This window comes from Saccopteryx leptura, chromosome X (assembly GCF_036850995.1).
Source record: "Saccopteryx leptura isolate mSacLep1 chromosome X, mSacLep1_pri_phased_curated, whole genome shotgun sequence".
NCBI classification, from domain to species: Eukaryota; Metazoa; Chordata; class Mammalia; order Chiroptera; family Emballonuridae; genus Saccopteryx; species Saccopteryx leptura.
The window spans coordinates 120,830,529-120,845,331 of NC_089516.1; the positions used below are offsets into that span (position 1 = coordinate 120,830,529).

General features: G+C 36.2%; 1 pseudogene; it reads right to left on the reverse strand.

Moving 5' to 3' along the window:
* Positions 1 to 782: 782 nt before the first annotated feature.
* Positions 783 to 14,382, reverse strand: LOC136386472 (glutamine synthetase-like; annotated as a pseudogene).
* Between the last annotated feature and the right edge of the window lie 421 nt (positions 14,383 to 14,803).

The window sequence follows — 14,803 nt, forward strand, 5'->3', positions numbered from 1 at the left end:
AAATAGTACAAAGAAAAGAAATCATTCAAAAATAGTATGTAAGTTAAGATTCTTTGTTACAATTAACCAATCTGAGTTATTGAGCAGAAAATATATAATTTATAGTAAATAATCTGAATTTAGTATTTGTTAAAGTTTCATATATTCAGCCTGACCAGGTGGTGGTGCAGTAGATAGAGCATTAGACTGGGATACAGAAGACCAGGTTTGAATCCCCAAGGTCATTGGCTTGAGTGTGGGCTCATTTGGTTTGAGCACAGCCCACCAGCTTGAGACCAAGTTCGCTGGTTTGAGCAAAGGGTTACTCAGTCTGCTGTAGCCCCACAGTCAAGGTACATATGAGAAAGAAATCAATGAACAACTAAGGCGCCACAAATGAAGAATTGATGCTTCTCATCTCCCTTCCTGTCTGTCTGTCCCTATGTGTCCCTCTCTCTGTCTCTCTCTGTCTCTGTCACACACACAAAAAGAAAAAGTTTAATATAACCAAAGGTTTGCTTTGGTGATATGCTAGTGCTCCAGAGAATAACCCAATGATCCTTTTTAATTAGCATACATGTTTAAGTTAACCAGTCAACTCATATTTCTAAATCCCTGTGCATAATGTGTATTTAAACCAAAGCCATGGGGCTCAGATGACTGCTGCTGCTCTAATGTGCTTTCTCCTGTTAACAAACCAGTGTCTGTACCCTCTAGAAAGGTGGGCAGGATACAGAGAAACCCTTAAATGGTAATGTGGGTTTAACAGCTCCTAATTGCCAAATTTTCAAGCACCTCCACCCTCATGCCATCCACTCAAATGGGCCACAGTTGGCACATGGGTGCCAGTTGTTAAAGTAATGCTTTCTCCTGGCCGACAGCCCAGAGAATCTGGATTCTGACACTACGGTTGGTCACCCTAGCAGATAAGTAATTGATTTTGGAAGTTTTGTTGAATCCAGTTATGTCTTGAGCATTGTCCCAGCCCCCTTTGGGAACATAACCTTCCATGTGGTATAGGGGGTCTCTTGCTCAGCTTCTCAATGGACTCCTCTATGTACTTCAGACCATTCTTCTCTCACACGGTTTTGGAGTTGAAGTTGGTATTACAGCCAGCCACCATTACAGTTCCCAGGAATGGCTTTGGGATTAAAGGTTGCTATACTATAAAGTTTTAACTCACTCAGTGCAAGATGAAACTTGAAATTCAGAGATGATCTTTCATGTTTATTCTTTCACAGGCTTTTATGTGGAATTACTGCTGGGCAGACATGATCTCAGCATTTGTCCCTAGGATCTTTATATTTGTGTTCAAACAGGTGCAGTAGAGAGCCTCCACAATATTCTTGCTATAGGTTCTGTCTGTTCACACACTACAGTAGTATGAACTTTGGGGACCAAGGAAGTCATTTGAAGACCAACCAAAAGGGTACCATTTGTATACTTGAGAGTATATTCCCACTCAATTCCAAACTAAGAGTGCCAATGGTTTACCATGTCCACTATCTGTTGAGAGATATGCCTAAAATTGGTCTCTGCAGGCTTTTGGTCATACTTGTAGACTTCACAAAACACTGGCTTGTTAGTGTTCTTGTAAAAAGGGTCCAGAAACATGGCAACAGAAGCAAGATACATGTCACTTTAGATTGTAAAGAAGAGAAGCCATCAAAATTCTAATCAGGCAACTCTTCTATACACTTGGGCACAGTGGCTAAGGTTTGGGTCTTGTATTGTAGTCCTTCTCCAGTACTGTCAATCCAGATATATATACCAGGAATTTGTCACCTTGAGGAAAGGACATGTATACCTACTTGATGCCTTTTCTTAATTGGAAACGTGGTGCACAGTAGCCATGATGGAAGATGTTCTGAGAGACAAGCAGGTGGCAGGCAGGATGGTGGGCAAGTTGTGAGAGTAAGGTGTAGAGAGAATAGAGTTGCTGCTAGATGCTCCATTCTTCTCCCATCCTCAGTTATAAAATATTATTTTTTAAGGAATTCAAGGACAAAAGAAAAACAGAAAAAAACCAAAACCAAGAATGTTTTGGGGGATTTTTTTTCTTTTTAATTACTTTTTATATTCTATTCTCCTCCTCAACACAATTTTGTTTCTTCAGTTCACATGAGAATATATATAATATTTATTTATTTTTTTACAGAGACAGAGAGAGAGTCAGAGACAGGGATAGATAAGGAAAGACAGACAAGAACGGAGAGATATAAGAAGCATCAATCATCAGTTTTTTGTTGCAACACCTTAGTTGTTCATTGATTGCTTCTCATATGTGCCTTGACCGTGGGGCTACAACAGACTGAATAATGCCTTGCTCAAGCCAGCAGCCTTGGGTCCAAGCTGGTTAGCTTTGCTCAAACTAGATGAGCCCGCGCTCAAGTTGGCAACCTCAGGGTCTCAAATCTGGGTCATCCGCATCCCAGTTTGTTGCTCTATCCACTGTGCCACTGATTGGTCAGTCGAGAGAATTTATATGTTAAAAGTACAAAAACCTGAAGGGAAATTGATATAATTCTTTCAGTTGCAGTTACAAATTTCTGGAGCAAGGTTTCTGATTTGTCCAGCTTGCATAAGATACCCATCCATCATTTTGCCAATCTACAAACATTGTTGAGGTATGGAATGTTTCCATAAATTTGTCATGCGGTGAATTGATCCAATAAGATTTTGATATAATTTTTTTTTAATGATAGAAACCCTAATAGATTTATATGTGTCTGTTCTCCTCAGAAGCTATCCGTGGCTTCAAAATATAATATTTAATGTTTAATCGTGATTAAAAGAAATTTTGTCATAAAACTAAAACTTTCTATAACTAGAGATTCTTTCTTTTTTGAACTCTTTCACTTGAGTGTGAATTGGTGATAACTTCTGGGAACTACCTCCAATATGTATTCAAACATCAAATCTGTTTTTGGAGTTTCAATTTCTGAATTTTGTAGTGAAACCACATCATGTTACAGTTTTTAAATAATTTATAGAAAATTTTGTAAAAAGTAAATGACACATAGATATATTTTTTGTAAAAGATGTGAAAATAATCTTGGAATATTTTTATATGAAAAAGATTTCTTTCTCTTTTTCTGTCTTTCCCTTCATGTTCCACATTCAAAATATTATTTTATAGACTAGAAAGTTGAGATAGAAAAATGTTAAATAACTTCCTTGAGACCGCAGATATATGTAGAAGCAATGTTAGGACAAGAATTTGGTCACTTTATGTTAGGCGACTGTTTTTTCCAACATATCATAAAATTTATTATTTATATTGCTTAATAAGAGAAAGTGTTATTTGGATATCAGACATTTATAATACATCACTACTTTTTTTAAGTACTTAAAAGAAACACATAATCAAATTTTATATTACAAATGGCTGTCCAACTAAGAGGACATATAAATACTAAATTACAAATATAAACACTAAATGATGAGACTCTTATATATCTTCCTCCATTAGGCTCCCAGAACATTGGTTGTCATAGTTTTACTCTTTAGCATGAACAGAAAAAACCTTTTCTAAGAAATATGACCAGTTCTGTAAAGAGAACCTACAAATACGAATATCAAGGAATTACCAGTCATTCGAGAAAAGCCTTTGTACAAGGATAAAAAATAGAAAAATACAAGCAAATTTAAGGAAAGAAAGTATCTTAGGTTGGATTTTCCAGAAACAGAATTTGAGATAAAATTCTCTTGAGAGTGATTACTGTGCTGGTCCTTGAAGAGGATTTGTGTTACTTTACCTCAACTACTGTTTAGGACAGGGAAGAAAGTAATCAAGCTTTTGGAATCAGCTGGAGGTCTGTTAATGCTTAGTCCAACATGGAGCAATGAAGAATAATTATACCATAGAGTTGGTCTTACTTTGAAACAAGATGGCAGTCTTTTTGTATCCTACTTGTTAGTCAATCATTGGATGCTTGCTGGCTGCTTTAAGAAGAGCTTAACTTTCTGGTCATGGCCTCTCAATTTCAACTGATAAAATTATCTGGATCAGGGATAACTGTGGGCCCTGGGAAGCACTCCTCCAAGAATCTGGGAACTGCTTACATGAGCCAAATGAAAAAATTTTTGGTACACCAATAGTATCTCCTGTATAGAAATTTTAAATGGAGAAAAAAACACCCTAAAAGTGGCATTACATCATTAGAAATATAAGAAAAATATAATATTCATAAAACCAGAATTAGAAAAAGAGATAATGAAAGTTAAAATATAATTGCAGAAATGTAAACTCAGTTTAAAAGTTAGACATTCAAGTTGAAGAATTTTTCCATAAAGTAAAAATTATAAAGAAATGGAAAATAAGAGAAGAAAATATAAAACAAGTCTAGGATTCCTTAAAAATGAGTTATAGGAGTTCTACCAGAGACAACACAGTAGATGGGGAGGAAGACATAATGAAATTGATCAATGATTCAAGAAAATTCTCTAAGATAGTAATATTAGCTAACTTTTATATACTATTTGTGCCTTGTGAAATGATCTAAGAACTTTACACACATTAAACGATTTAATAATAGCAGCAATATTTCAGCTAATATCATTTTATCATCTTCATAATAATATGTAGATAAGAAAACTGAAGCATGAAGACATTAAGTTATTTTTCTAAAGTCAGACATTCAATAAGTGTTAGAGTTGATCTTATTCCAGAGTCTATTCTCCTGATCATAAACTATACTACTGATCAATTAAGGACATGAAATTCCTGACTGAAGGTCCATTAAGCATCTAGCACAATGCATTCATATATTTTTATCCCATGTTTATAATTGTATACAATCAGAAGGCTAGCAGCAAAAAAAAAAAAAAAAAGTCTCCTGAGAAGAAAGAAAAAGTCACATAAAAACACAGGATTCAGTATTTCATATCTCTTAACACAACCCTGCGAAGTTGATTACAATTAAATTGTGCCTTCAAAAATTTTAATTTCAGTACAGAATTCTATAGCCAGGCAAATAAAAAGTAAGTGTTATGGTAGTATGAATACATTTTTAGAGATGTGTATTCAGAAAATATTTACCTCAATGAACTTTTTCTCAAGAAAATACTATAATGTGTGTTCCAAAAGAGGAAGCTAAAAAAGACATGGGATTATAGAAATGAGTGTGTTACACAAAGAAGAGTAAAAAGGCTTTCCAATATGGTACTAAAAGTAGATACTAGGATGGCATTTATCAAGCCTAGAAGGCAAGAAGTCTAGATTGGAGCAGGGTAATGCAAACAAGGGGCATTCTAAAGATGGCCATTACCTTGTACTTTGTCATTTTGCAGTCAATCTATGGCTGTTTATATATGTATTTAATTTTTAATTACCTTTTATTGCAAATCATACATAAAATAACTAAAAAATGCTGATCTTTCAATTGATATAACTAATGGCAAATTCCTGCCACAAAACAAATCAATAAATAAAAATAAAAGAAATTAAATAAAACACAAACTAAAAAGTTTTAGAGAATAGAAAAACATAATACTCAGAAAGCAGAAAATAAGCTCAGGAAAATGGAAAAAGTAAGTCCAAGGATGAGAGTTATCTAGCAAGCCTAGAAAATAACCAGACTGAAAGAAATGCAAATTTCCAGGAGAGATAAGTACAAGAATAACAATATAGATGTGACAAATAACTAAATGGTGAAAGATGATATGGAAATTCTGTTGAAAAACTATTAGAAGGGTGGAAGAGTTAGCAATAACTATAAAAAAATCAAAAGCACAAAACAGGTACTAACTTTCAAGGAAAAAAAAGTAAGTAAACATGACCAGAGAAAACTTCAATGTATTATCTGCCATAAAAATGTTAAAAAATAGTAAAAAGGGCTAAGTATCTGAATAAATATTTATTCATAAAAAGAGGTATCACTCATACCTGTCAGGATGACTGTTATAAAAAAATACAAATTTTGATGAGAATGTGTAGAAATTGTATCTCATGCACACTATTAATAGAAATAAAAAATTAATCCCCCATTTGGAAAAACATTATGGGGGGTTTTCAGAAAATTAAAAATTGCCACTATGATCCAGGAATCCAACTTCTGGGGATTTACACAGAATAATTGAAATCAGAATCTCAAAGAGATATTAGTATGGCTGTGTTCCTTGCAGCACTATTTACAAGAGCCAAGATAAAAACTTAATGGCTGTCAACATATGAATAGATAAAAAAATTGTGGCATATATATACAATGTAAAGCTTGCGATTCAGCCTTAAAAAAGAAGGAAATTCTGCAACATGCTGTGACATTGATGAACCTTGAGAAAAATATGCTAAGTGCAATGACCCAAAGAAAATTACTGCATAATTCCTTCTATATCTGATATTTTAGATAGACAAATCTATGAAATTAGAGTGGACTGGTGGTTTCCAGGGGCTGGGAGCTATGGGAAAAAAGGAATTACAAATGGGGCATAAAGATTCAATCATGCAAGATGAATTAGCTCTGGAAATTTTTTGTACAACTTTGAACCTGTAGTCAATAATAGTGTGTTGTACCCTTAAAATTTTGTTAGAGAGGAAGAAAAGATGGCGCTGGAGTAGTTGGACGTAACAACATCCACCTCCCAGAACCAAAGTGGATTACAAAATAATCATCTACAAAAACCAACTTTGGAACAAACTAAGATGACTCTTCAACCAAGGAACACTGAGGAAGCCACACCGAGACTGATAGGAAAAGTGGAAATGTGGAGAGGGCTGCCCAGCTCCCTGGAGCAAATGGCAGCTGGGAGAAACCCATGTGGTGGGAAGTGAATTTAGCAGAGAGGGGAAAGTCCTGAGTCCCAGTAACAAAACCCCAGCCTGCAACCCCAAAGCCAAGAAGAGGCATAAGGACAATATTTAGCTGGAAGGAAGTCAGGATACTGTTTGTGAGAAAGAGTCTGATTTCTCAGACCCAGGATTCTTCTTAAAGGGACCGCACAGAAAACCTCTTTCACAACCACTCACCCGGGGCTCCAGGGAATGGGGAGAGAGTAGAGGACCAGAACAGCAGGAAGAGAGTGTAATCTAGGAGGCACAGGGAGAAACGTTTTGGGAAACAGCCACCCTAACCCCTGGGACAAGTCACTCCCCAAATCTGAAGTGAATATTTCCCCCAGAAACAGCAATACCAGCAAAGGGAAGCCAAACAAACTCTCCTGCAGCACACAGAGCAGAGTCGCTTAAAAGGAGGAAGCTCTGGTCTACAGTAGTGAGTGTTAGGTTCTGAGCTGCAGTGTCCACACACCACATGGCTGAGGGCTCGCCGGAGGGTGAGTGGCAGCAGGACGCAGAGGCGCAGTTCTGTCAGCAGGAGTAGAAGCCTGCTGGCCGCCACTGGGCTCACGTGTGAGCTCAGTCTTGCCCGGCTGGGGAGGAATAGTCATGCAAAAGCAGTCAAGCCCAGCTGTCGGCAGCCTGTAACCCAGCCTGTGGGAGAAGGGAGGGAACCCCAGAAGGGGTGGAGACTAACCCTTGATCAGGGGCACAGGAGCACAGCCTTGCCTTGCCCATGGAACTGAGGCTTATGGCCTGACTTGGGAGCCAGCTCCTCCCACGGGGGTGGAGCCAAAAGCCCAGAACAGGTGGAGTTCCACTACTGAGCTGAGTGTGGGCATACAGTCCTGCCTGGCTGGTAGAGAAAAGGCTAGCAGCCGTTCCACTAGTGGGCTCCTCCTGCAAGGGTGGAGCAAAAGCCCAGAAACAGGCAGAGACCCGCAGCTAAGCAAAGGTGCTCGCCACTGCCCTCAGGGCCGAGCATAATGCCACCCACAGGGGTGGGGCAAAGGCCAAGGCCACCAAGGCTTGTGTACCTGAGTATGTGATCACAGCCACTCCCGTGAAGGAGAGGTGAAAACCACAGCAACAGCTCCAGTGGGCAGGCACTGGCAATGCCCAAACCCAAAAGCCTTAGGCAACAACAGAAAAAGGGGTGGCGGGCCTGCAGACAGACCATACCTAGGGAACAGAGGCCATACCCAGTAGACTCCAGTGGCCAAAACCTTCCTTTACACAGAGAAAATGTGAATGCAAAGAAATGCAACCAAAATGAACCAAGAGAAATCCCCAGAAAAGGACTTAAATGAATCAGATATAACCAAATTACCAGATGCAGAGTTTAAAATAATGATTGTTAAGATGCTCAAAAATATTAGAACAACAATAGATCATCATTACGAACACCTAAATAAAGAGATAGCAAATATAAAAAAGGACATTGAAATAATAAAAAAGAATCAGTCAGAAATGCCAAATACAGTATCTGAAATAAAGAACACAATGGAAGGAATTAAAAGCAGGATGGATGAAGTGGAGAAGCGAATCAACAAGTTAGAGAACATGATAAATAAAGGCACCAAAGCAGAGCAGATAAAAAGAAAAGAGACTTAAAAAGTCTGAGGAAACTCTAAGAGAGCTCTGTGACAACATGAAGAGAAATAACATCCTAATCATAGGGGTTTCTAAAGAAGAAGAGAAAGAACAAGGGATAGAGACTTTTTTCAAGCATATCATAGCTTAAAACTTCCCTCAATTAAGGCAGGAAAAAACTTCACATGTTCAAGAAGCACAGAAAGCTCCATTAAGGAGAAACCTAAAGATATCAACACCAAGACACATCATAATTAAAGTACCAAAGCTAAGTGATAAAGAGAAAATATTAAAAGCTGCTAGAGAAAAAAAGACTATCACCTAAAAAGGAGCCACCATAAGGATGACTTCTGACTTCTCAACAGTAACACTTGAGGCCAGAAGGGAATGACAAGAAATATTCAAAGTAATGCAGAATAAAAGCCTACAACCAAGACTACTTTATCCAGCAAGGCTATCATTTAAAATTGAAGGAGAAATAAAAAGCTTTACAGAAAAAAAAAAATTCAAGGAATTTACTACAACGAAACCAAGGCTGCAAGAAATGCTAAGGGACCTGTTGTAAACAGATCAAAGGAGAAAAATAATATAGCAAAGGAGGAATACAGTTTTAAAGAGTAAAATGGCAATAAACAATTACATATCAATAATAACCTTAAATGTAAATGGATTAAAGGATCCAATCAAAAGACATAGGGTAGCTGCATGAATAAGAAAATAGGACCCGTACATATGCTGTCTAAAAGAGACACACCTTAAATCAAAAGATGCACATAGACTGAAGATAAAAGGATGAAAAAATATATTTCACACAAATGGAAATGAAAAAAAAAGCTGGGGTAGCAATACTTGTATCAGACAAAATGGACTTTAAAACAAAGACTATAGTTAGAGATAAAGAATGTCACTACATAATAATAAAGGGTGCAATCCAAAAGAAAGATTTAACCATTATAAATATCTATGCACCTAATATAGGAGCGCCTAAATATATCAAGCAGACTTTGATGGGTTTAAAGGGTGAGATCAACAGCAGTACTATAATAGTACGGGATTTCAATACCCCATTAACATCATTAGATAGATCGCCAAGAAAGAACATTAACAAAAAAATATCAGACTTAAAGGATATATTAGATCAACTTGATTTAATAGATATCTTCAGAAGCTTTTACCCTAAAACAGCAAAATATACATTCTTTTCAAGTGCTTATGGTACATTCTCTAGAATAGACCACATGTTAGGGCACAAAAGTGGTCTCAAAAAATTTAAGAAGATTGAAATCATATCAAGCACTTTCTCTGATCACAATGGCATTAAACTAGAAATCAACCACAAGAGAAAAACTGAAAAATACTCAAACATTTGGAAACTAAATAGCATGTTATTAAATAACAAATGGATTAACAATGAGATCAAAGAAAAAATTTTAAAAATCCTAGAAATAAACAATAATGAGCATACATCAACTCAAAATTTATGGGACACAGCAAAAGCAGTACTGAGAGGGAAGTTTACAGCATTACAGGCATACCTGAAGAAGCTAGAAAAAGCTCAAATAAACAACTTGACCCTACATCTAAAAGAACTACAAAAAGAACAGCAAGTAAAGCCCAGAGCTATTAGAAGGAAGGAAATAATAAAACCAGAGCAGAAATAAATGACATAGAGGCTAAAGAAACAATACAGAGGATCAATGAAACCAGGAGCTGGTTCTTTGAAAAGGTAAACAAACAAGATCGATGAACCTTTAATCAGACTCACCAAGAAAAAAAAAAGAGACAGGAATCAAATAAATAAAATTAGAAACGAGAGTGGAGAAATAACAACTGACACAACAGAAATACAAAATATTGTAGGAAAATACTATGAAAAACTGTACGCCATAAAACTAGACAACCTAGATGAAATGGACAAATTTCTTGAAACAGTTAATCTTCCAAAAATCAATCTGGAAGAATCAGAAAACCTAAACAGACCAATTATAAAAAATGAGATGGAAACAGCTATCAAAAAGCTCCCCAAAAAGAAAAGTCCTGGGCCTGATGGCTTCACAAGTGAATTCTACCAAATATTCAAAGAAGAACTAACTCCTATCCTTCTCAAGCTATTTCAAAAAATTAAAGAAGAAGGAAGACTTCCAAACTTTTTTTATGAGGCAAGCATAATTCTGATTCCAAAACCAGGCAAAGACAACACAATAAAAGAAAATTATAGGCCAATATCCCTGATGAATTCAGATGCAAAAATTCTCAACAAAATATTAGCAAACTGGATCCAGCAATATATGAAAATAAATCATACACCATGATCAAGTGAAATGTATTCTTGGAAGGCAAGGCTAGTACAATATTCACAAATCAATCAATGTGATTCATCACATAAAAAAAAAAAGGAAGGAGAAAAAACACATGATAATTTCAATAGATGCAGAAAAAGCATTTGATAAAATCTAGCACCCATTCATGATTAAATCTCTCAGCAAAGTGGGAATACAGGGAAAATACCTCAACATGATAAAGGGCATCTATGACAAAACCAAAGCCAATATCATACTCAATGGACAAAAATTAAAAGCAATCCCCTTAAGATCAGGAACAAGGCAGGTGTGCCCCCTTTCACCACTCTTATTTAACATAGTTCTGACAGTCCTAGCCACAGCAATCAGACAAGAAAAAGAAATAAAAGGCATCCAAATTGGAAAAGAACTAAAACTATCATTATTTGCACATGATATGATATTGTATATTGAAAATCCTAAAGTTGCAGTAAAAAAACTACTAGACCTGATAAATGAATTCAGCAAGGTGGCATGATATAAAATCAATACTCAGAAGTCAGAAGCATTTTTATACACTAACAATGAACTGTCAGAAAGAGAAATTAAGAAATCAATCCCCTTTACCATTGAAACCAAAAAACTAAAGTACCTAGCAATAAATTTAACCAGGGAGATTAAAGACTTGTACTTGTAAAATTATAAAACATTGATAAAAAAAATCAGGGAAGATACAAACAAGTGGAGGCATATTCCGTGCTCATGGTTAGAAGCAATAAACATCATTAAAATGTCTATATTACCCAAAGCAATTTATAAATTCAATGCAATACCAATTAAAATACCAATGACTTACTTCAAAGATATAGAACACATATTCCAAAAATTTATATGGAACCAAAAGGGAACATGAATAGCCTCAGCAATCTTGAAAAGGAAGAATAAAGTGGTAGGTATCACACTTCCAGATACCAAGTTATATTATAAGGTCATTGTACTCAACACAGCCTGGAATAAGAACAGGCATATAGATCAATGGAAAAGAACTGAGAACCCAGAAATAAACCCACACTTTTATGGACAACTGATATTTGACAAAGGAAGTAAGAGCATACATTGGAGTAAAGACAGTCTCTTCAACAAATGGTGTTGGGAAAATTGGACAACTACCTGCAAAAAAAATGAAACTAGACCACCATCTTACACTATTCACAAAAATAAACTCAAAATGAATAAAAGACTTAAATGTAAGACATAAAACTGTAAGCATCTTAGAAGAAATCATAGGCAGTAAGCTCTCTGACATCTGTCGCAGCAATATATTTTCCAATTTGTCTCCACAGGCAAGTGAAACAAAAGACAGGATAAACAAATGGGACTTTATCAAACTAAAAAGCTTCTGCACAGCTAAAGACAATAAGAACAGAATAAAAGTCAATCTACACAATGGGAGAATGTATTTGACAATGCATCTGATAAGGGGTTAATAACCAAAATTTATAAAGAACTTGTAAAACTTAATACCAGGAAGACGAACAATCCAATCCAAATATGGGCAAAAGAAATGAATAGACACTTCTCCAAATAAGACATACACACCGCCAATAAGCATATGAAAAAATGCTCAACATCACTAGTCATTAGAGAAATGCAAATTAAAACCACAATGAGATATCACCTCACACCAGTCAGAATGGCGCTCATCAACAAAACAAACAGAATAAGTGCTGGTGAAGATGTGTAGAATAGAGAACCCTCCTGCACTGCTGGTGGAAAAGCATACTGGTGCAGCCACTGTGGAAAACAGTATGGAGATTTCTCAAGAAATTAAAAATTGAACTGCCTTTTGACACAGCTATACCACTGTTAGGAATATACCCCAGGAACACCACAGCACTGTTTGAAAAGAAGAAATGCACCCCCATGTTTATGGCAGCATTGTTCACAATAGCAAAGATCTGGAAACAGTCCAAGTGTCCATCAGAGGACAAGTGGATTAAAAAGCTTTGGTATATATATATACCAAAATTCTATAATATATATATATATATATATATATATATATATATATATATATATATATTAGTATATATATATTATAGTATTCTATAATATATATATATATATATATTATAGTATTCTATAATATATATATATATTATAGTATTCTATTATATATATATATATATATATATATATATATATATATATATATATATTATAGAATACTACTCAGCCATAAGAAATGATGACATGGGATCTTTTAAAACAACATGGATAGACCTTGATAACATTATACATCAGTGAAATAAGTAAATCAGAAAAAACTAAGAACTATATAATTCCATACATAGGTGGGACATAAAAATGAGACTCAGAGACATGGACAACAGTGTTGGGGTTATAGGGTAGGGAGGAGAAGAGGGAGGGGTTGGGGGAAGGGAGGGGCACTCAGAAAACCAGGTAGAAGGTGACAGAAGACAATCTTATCAATGTCACCCCGTTAAAATTAATAAAAAAAAACCCAGAATATTTTTCACGGCTATTTCAGACAGTTAGAAGAATAGTATAAGGATGCTAATTCTGCTTCTCAGGCCACATCCTGCAAAAGGTGCTCCAAGCAAATTGGTGATGTGACTGCTCTGATTTTGCCAATTGGATTTTAAAAATATAGCTCAGGAATTCCCTGAAATGGAACTAACAATACATGAGCATACAATTTAAAGGACTTTTAGATGCACCCCCATGTTTATGGCTGATGTGTCTGTTATTGCTAAGCTACATTGGCCTCCTTCCTGGCCCACTCATGCAGCAGCCACAGAATTACAAGGTATAGGGCAGAGTAAATCCCCTCAACAAAATTCTAGTTTACTACATTGAGAAGATTAAGAAGGTCATTCTGATTTTTTTTTAAGCCTTATGTGCTCCCTGGATGGCCAGTTAATTTGTGGGGTAGAGATGTTTTGAAAAATATGGGACCATTACTTGTCAGTCCTAATGGTTTAGTCAGTACTCAGATGCTTGATCAGGGATTTTTGCCCACCAAGCATCTAGGGAAAGAACAGTGAGGAATTCTCACCCCCATAGAAATGGCACCCAATACCAGAAGGTGTGGATTAGGATATCAAAATTTAGCATAGGGGCCTTGGTAGCTCCTGCTACCTCAATAATGCATTGTGCAGACCAATTACTTAGAAATCAGATAATCCTGTATGGGTAGACCAATGGCCCCTTTCTCATGAGAAACTTAGGGCTGCTGCTCAATGGGTACAAGAGCAGCTACATCTTGGGCACATTGAACCACCTAATAGCCCATGGAATACACTTCCATATTTTGATCTTGTTGCCTCCTGGTTTATCAAGGCGCATAGGCAACCCTTATAGCTTATAGGTTTTGAGCCTCAAAATTATTGTTGTTCCTTTTTCAAAGGATCAACAACAATGGCTCTGGGACACTTCCACTAAATGGCAAATCGCTCTTGCAAATCAATGGACAACTTTATACTGAAACTATCAACCTAAAATCAGCTCAAAGACTAGAATTATATGCCATTATCATGGCTTTTCAGCATTTGCCATATTTGCCCTTTAATCTATATACAGACAGCAAATATTTACTTATGGTGTTTCCACTATAAAGACCGCAGTCTTAGGGACAAACGCTGATGAAATATTTCAGCAGTTCATCCATCTTTAAAGACTTGTATGTCAACATAGAGCTCCATGTTTTATAGGACATACTCGAGCTCACTCCATGTTCCCTGGAGCTTTAGCACAAGGGAATGCCCTTGTTGATCAAGCTACCCAAAAGAAAATTATTTGGCGCAACCATGACAGATCGAGCAATTCAGTCTCATACTATTCATCACCAGAACACTGGAGCCCTGTCTAAACAGTTTCAACTTTCTTGGGAAGCAGCATGGCAGATTGGGAAATCCTGTTCAAGGGGTCCTATACCACAATCTCTTCCTTCATTTGGAGTTAACCCTCAAGGACCCCTACCAGGACAAATTTGGCAAATGGATGTTACTCATATACCTATATTTGGCAAAGAGTCTTATGTCCACATTACAGTGGATACATATTCTGGATTTATAGTAACCTCTGTCGGAACAGAAGAGGCTGCTAAGCATGTTATAGCTCATTGTCTGTATGCATTTTTCTATTATTGGTTTTC